Source organism: Sorex fumeus, unplaced genomic scaffold (assembly GCF_029834395.1).
Source record: "Sorex fumeus unplaced genomic scaffold, SorFum_2.1 ptg000063l, whole genome shotgun sequence".
Taxonomy (NCBI): Eukaryota; Metazoa; Chordata; class Mammalia; order Eulipotyphla; family Soricidae; genus Sorex; species Sorex fumeus.
The window spans coordinates 9,204,368-9,210,525 of NW_026606120.1; the positions used below are offsets into that span (position 1 = coordinate 9,204,368).

The 6,158-nt window shown below is 54.5% G+C and overlaps 1 pseudogene; it reads left to right on the forward strand.

The window, feature by feature from the left end:
* Positions 1-262: 262 nt before the first annotated feature.
* LOC130035211 (patr class I histocompatibility antigen, B-2 alpha chain-like) lies at positions 263-3,266 on the forward strand (annotated as a pseudogene).
* The last annotated feature ends 2,892 nt before the right edge of the window (positions 3,267-6,158 follow it).

A 6,158-nucleotide genomic window follows, 5' to 3' on the forward strand; every position in this document is an offset into this window, starting at 1 on the left:
TCCCAGGTCTCAGGTGTGGCTCCCAGTGTCCCCAGGTGGTGTTGGGGGCAGGAGATCAGTCCTGGGGATTACTGGTTTCAAAGTTTCACTTCTCCCTCAGTAACCTGTGTGAGCGCCTTCTGCCCGGATACTCGTGACGCGTCCCCAGTCCTCACTCCCATTGGGCTTCGCTGTCTAGATCAGCCAATCAGCGTCCGCAACGCTCCCTGTTCTAAACTGCCGGCAATCGCGAGCGAGTCAGAATCCACTTGATTCCTTCAGTATGTGGGAGGTGCGACCCCTCCTGCTGCTGCTCTCGGGGGCTCTGGCCCTGACCCAGAACCTGACGGGTGAGTGCGGGGTCGGGAGGGGAGTTCGTTGCGGTCGGAAGGATGGGAACTTCCAGGCATTGCTGTGCAGGACCCCGGAGAAGGAGTTGCTCTGTTCCCTGTCAGGATGTCTCCCCAAATTTTCCTCCTTGTCCCCCCAACCTTCAACTCCTCCCGCGCCCCTAAGTCTCGCCCTTCTCGGTCCCTCCCCGCTTCCCTGTCTCCGTCCCCCCCTCCACCTTCCCCCATCACCCTGGCCACGGGGCGTGCGGGGCGGCGGGTCAGGTCGGGTCGGGTCTCACCCCTTCCCCTCCCCCAGGCCCCCACTCCCTGCGCTATTTCTACACCGGCGTGTCCCGGCCCGGCCGCGGGGACTCCCGCTTCATCGCCGTCGGCTACGTGGACGACACGCAGTTCGTGCGCTTCGACAGCGACTCGGCGAGTCCGAGGATGGAGCCGCGGGCGCCGTGGGTGGAGCAGGAGGGACCCGAGTACTGGGAGCGGGAGACGCGGGTCGCCAAGGACGCAGCAAAGAATTACCGATTGAGCCTGAGCAACCTGCGCGGCTACTACAACCAGAGCGAGGCGGGTGAGCGCGGCCGGGCAGGGACGGGCCAACACGGGGACGGGCTAGGTCGCCCCGAGGCGGGTCCGAGCATCCCTAAGGCTGAGGGACCCGCCCCGGACCTTGACCGGGAGGCGCCTCGGGGACCGACCCCGGTTTCGTTTTCGTTCCAGTCTAATCTGTGCGGGGCGGGTCAGGCTCTCACACATACCAGAGCATGTATGGCTGCGACGTGGGGTCCGACGGGCGCCTCCTGCGCGGGTACTGTCAATACTCCTACGACGGCGCCGACTACATCGCCCTGAACGAGGACCTGCGCTCCTGGACGGCGGCGGCGGGCACGCAGGCTTGGCGAACCCAGCAAAAGTGGGAGCAGGAGGGTTGGGCTGAGCATGACAGGAACTACCTGGAGAACATCTGCGTGCAGTGACTCCTCAGATACCTGGAGAACGGGAAGGACACGCTGCTGCGCGCAGGTACCGGGTCCCCGAGGGTGAGGACCCCTGACCGCCCCTGCGTGGGGGGGGGGCGACTCCCCACAAGGGAGGACATAAGGGGGTTCAGTGTCAGAACAGCGCCCCTTCCTCAGTCAGGAGAGGGACGGACCCGCCTGGTTTCCATGTTCTGTACCAGAGGGACTTGACCTCCCCTCAAGCCCACCCTGTGTCCACAGGACTGTGAAGGACCCGAGTGTCCCTGGGGGAGGGGCGACCTTCTCTGAAATGACGAATGTGGGTTCCCTGGACCCGGCAGCCATCTTCGAACTCTCTCAAAGATGGTCTTAGCTCTGACTTCTGCTTCTCTCAGTCACTCACCCTCCTCCCAGGGCAGGACCAGAGTCACTGTCTGCTGAGAGAGCTGAGCCTCCTACCCAAACTCTTTTCTAGAACTTTCCAAGGAATTAGGATTTTATCCAGTTAATCCAGCCAAGTTTGTGTCTGGATTATTAATTCCTATTCCAAACCAATTATCCTGTTGAACCTCATCGTGGAAGTGACTAAAAGTGTGAATTTTCTCATTTTTCCTCCTCAGAACCCCCCAGGAGACACATAACCCACCACCCCTTCTCTGACCGTGAGGTCACCCTGAGGTGCTGGGCCCTGGACTACCCTGCCGAGATCACTCTGACCTGGCAGCGTGATGGGGAGGACCTGACCCAGGACACAGAGCTGGTGGAGACCAGGCCTTCGGGGGATGGAACCTTCCAGAAGTGGGCGGCTGTGGTGGTGCCTTCTGGAGAGGAGCAGAGATACACGTGCCGTGTGCAGCACCAGGGTCTGCGGGAGCCTGTCACCCTGAGATGGGGTAAGGAGGGGACGGGGCACAGAGCCTGTTCTCAGGAGAATTAGGGTTGGCCCCTCTGGGGAACTACTGAGGGTCAGCCTGAGGCTGGGGGTCAGACCCTCTCCTTCCTTCCTTCCCAGAGCCCCCTTCTCAGTCCACTATCCTCACTGTGGGCATCATTGTTGGCCTGGTTCTCCTCGTGGTCACTGGAGCTGTGGTGGCAGCTGTGATCTGCAGGAGGAAACACTCAGGTAAGACGGTCGGGGGCGGGGGGCAATCTGTCCAACTTGGCAAGTCTTTAGTCTTGTCCCACTTTGTCCCCCCATATTAGTTCTTCTGCCTCATTAGCAAGAGCACCACCGCCCCGGTGCTGCTGCACACACTCCCCGTGTGTGTGCCCTTCTCAGGTTTGATCATGAAAGACACTTTCACCTCCATAACCTGGGAATGAGCTGGGGTCCCAGGGTTCCAGATCACGGGGACCAGTCCCTGCTGAGTACAGACTGTACCAGTCCCTGCTGAGTACAGACTGCCAGGAGGAGGCTGATCAGTCCTGGGGTCCGGGCCTAGAGAGCTGCTCTGTGGCCGCAGGATCCAGTGCTCTCCCCGACTTCCCTGGATGTTTCCTTCCCGCAGGTGAGAAAGGAGGACAGTACACTCAGGCTGCAAGTAAGTTTGGGCAAGGCTGGGGCCCTGCAATCCTGGGGACAGAGACCGAAGCCCACCGGGAGCTTCCGCACCCCTAGTTCCTTCTCTTGTCCCATCCCCTGTGGCTCTGACCTTGTCCTGTTTGTTCCTCCCCAGACAGCGACAGTTCCCAGGGCTCTGATGAATCTCTCATGAATCCTAAAGGTGAGACTCTGGATGATGCAGTGGGCCAGATTGGGCAGAGGGGACAGGACTGGGTTTGGGGGTTCTTTGAGTGGCATGCTGGGAGCTTGCTCAGAATGTCACCACTTCTGTGACTCACCTGGGTCCCTTCATTCTTCTCTCTTACAGTGTGAGACAGCTGCCCTGCTGTGTTTCCTGACATCCTAGTGTTGTGACTCAAGAAATGCTGATTCTCTTTCTGCCCTGGGATTTGAGCGTGTCTGTTTTCCTGTCACACACAGGGGCCAGTGAGGGGGGAGACTGGCCCAGCCCTGCCCACTGGGCCCTCCCCACACTTACCTGCTTTCTATTCCTGATGCTCTGGGCTGTGCCAGCAGAGACAGGACTCAACCATCTGGATCTGCGTTAGCTTCTTGTTTTCCTGAATAATGTTTCTCCCTTACTGAAATAAGTGTCTGATTTGCATTTTTCTAATTCCTGTTTTGTGGGATTGAGGGTTAATAAAGGAAATCCCTGAAATTTGAGAAGGAACAAATGGAAATCCTGAGACCTTCCATGTGTTTTCTGTTTTGATTTGAGTCTCTCCCAGATGTGTCAGGAGAGGCTGTGAGTGGATTGTGGGGAGTGGGGGGACAGACCGGTGCAAGGATGCAAATTTAGGATTTCTGACTCCTAGCCATTGACCTGTCCAGTTCCAGGAGTATAAACAGAGGCTGAAAATGTGGGAAAGCAGCTGGAGTGTTGTCTCTTCCTGACACTTTCCATCATAGACGATGAGAGATCAAATGGAGATTCGGGCACTGGAGTGACAGGTTTCACACAGGTGGCTCTGTCCTATAGTGCGTGTAAGTTGTTGGGTCACAAAGTTTAAGCTACAAATTGGCAATCACCCTAATAATCTTTCCTCAAAACCTCTTTGATAGAAATAAAATTAGAACGACATATGGAACTAGAAAGTCCAGGATACATAGAAGACCTTTTCATCCAAGCGCACATGGTAGGATAAATGGTCACTGACTCAATGAATCAAGTGCGCAGGATAAAACAACATTTCTTAGGGTTTGCATCCTGTTAAGTGTCCCAAGGAGTAACTTTCCCACAGGGGAGAACAGCCAGGAGTCAGTCGACAATTTCAACTAGGAACAGGAATTTGCGTGGGGTGATCAGTGCTCTACCTCTGCTGGGTTTGAGGAGCACCATACTTTAGAGGGTCCCTGTTCAGCACTGGGAGCTGGTTGGGTGAACCCAGAGCTGGTGGGGGCTCCTTCACTCAGTGTCACTCAGACACTGGTGTGCACATCTCCTTGTGGTCCCAGACAATGGCTGGTCAAGCATCTTTCCTCTCCAAACCTCAGTCTCCAAGCTCTGTCTCAGGGGCAGAGATCTGAACCCGCTCAAATAACAACTCTGTCTTCATCTGACATTTTCTAACACTGGAGGAGAGGCTCCCGAACGCTTCACCAATAACAGTCTTTGTTCATTTCCTACCTCCTGTCAATATGGTTTTAACAATAAACAAGATATATATGATTGGTCATTTATGTTCATATACTGTTATAGATATTTTTAATATTAGCATGAAATAGACCATATAACCTCATCTGGGGAAAGAGCAGAAGGTAGGTTGTTTGCTCTGCATGCATCTGATCCAAGTTCAATCCCTAACACCCCATATTGTCCCCCAAGCCCACCAGGAGTGATCCCTGAATACAGAGCCAGGAGAAATGCCTGAGCTGCGATGGGTGTGGCCCCAAAAAACTAAAAAATGAAAGAAAGAAAGAAAGAAAGAAAGAGAGGGGCTTGAGCGATAGCACAGCAGGTAGGTCGTTTACCATGCACGCGACCGACCCAGGTTCGATTCTTAGCATCCCATATGGTTCCCTGAGTACCACCAGGAGTAATCCTGAGTGCAAAGCCAGGAGTATTGCCAGGTGTGACCCAAAAAGCAAAAAAAAAAAAAAAGAAAGAAAGAAAGAAAGAAATAAAGGAAGGAAGGGAGGGAGGGAGGAGGAAGGAAGGAAGGAAGGACAGAAGGAAGGAAGGAAGGAAGGAAGGAAGGAAGGAAGGAAGGAAGGAGAAAATCAGTATCATCTGAAATTTGAGAAAATAAGCCCCTAACTGCAATTGAGATCCTAGACTGGAATTGCTGTTCCCGCAGAGATGATAAAACTCTAGTTAAGAGAAACAAGTTCACTGTCTCTGATAATTCTCCTTTAAATATTTTTTTTTCCTAAGGGGGTATAGTGCAGACAGCAGGTCAATCTGTACCTGTGAGGTGAGTGCATCAGCAGCCTGATGGCGCCTTCAGATTTCCAGATACCCTAAAATTGCTGCTGTGCCTTTGGCCAGACTCCAAAAACTTGGGGCAAAGTTTACCAAGAAAGTAAAAGGCCAAAAGTTAGGTATGTGGGAGACACATCCACAAATCACCTCCGGCTCAGCTATATAATTGGAGGCATGGCCTCTCTGGTTCCTGAGCGAACTGCTTAACGGCCATGATCCCAGAGACTCAGAAATGAATTTCGGAACCCAAATGCTTTTGACAAAAAAGCATCCAGTCTCTGCAGTAAGTTACAGGCGCTGGACCACCCCATGTGGGAATAGGTTTCGTGCCTTGGTCTGTTCCCCTGGCGGCCCAGTGGCCACCATCCCCCAGAGGCCACTGGAAGTCAGGTTTGGGCCCATAGTGACGAGACATGCGGGGCCTCACAGGATAACGATGGAACCGGCCCTTCCCTCCCTGTCCCAACAAGACCCAGAGTTTCAGCCAACGAACAGCCTCTCTGGCTCCTGACAAGCTGCTTAATGGCCATGATCCCAGAGACTCAGAAACAAATCTCAAAACCCAGCAGCTTTTGGCAGAAATGCGTCCGGACCATGCAGTAGGTTACTGTCGCTGGACCCCCCCAAGGGGGAAAGGGTGCTGTCCCTCCGCCTGCTCCCCCTTGGTTGCTCAGTGGCCGCTATCCGCCAGAGGCCACTGGACAGTCAGGTTTGGGCCCGCAGTCAGGAGAAACACAGTGCCTAACGGGATGGTGGTGGAGCCGGCCTTTTCCCCTCCACCCCAATGAAACCCCAAGTTGTCACCAATAAACAGCCTCTCTGGCTCCTGATCAAGCCGTTTAATGACCATGACCCCAGAGAGAGACTCAGAAACAAATCGGGGAACC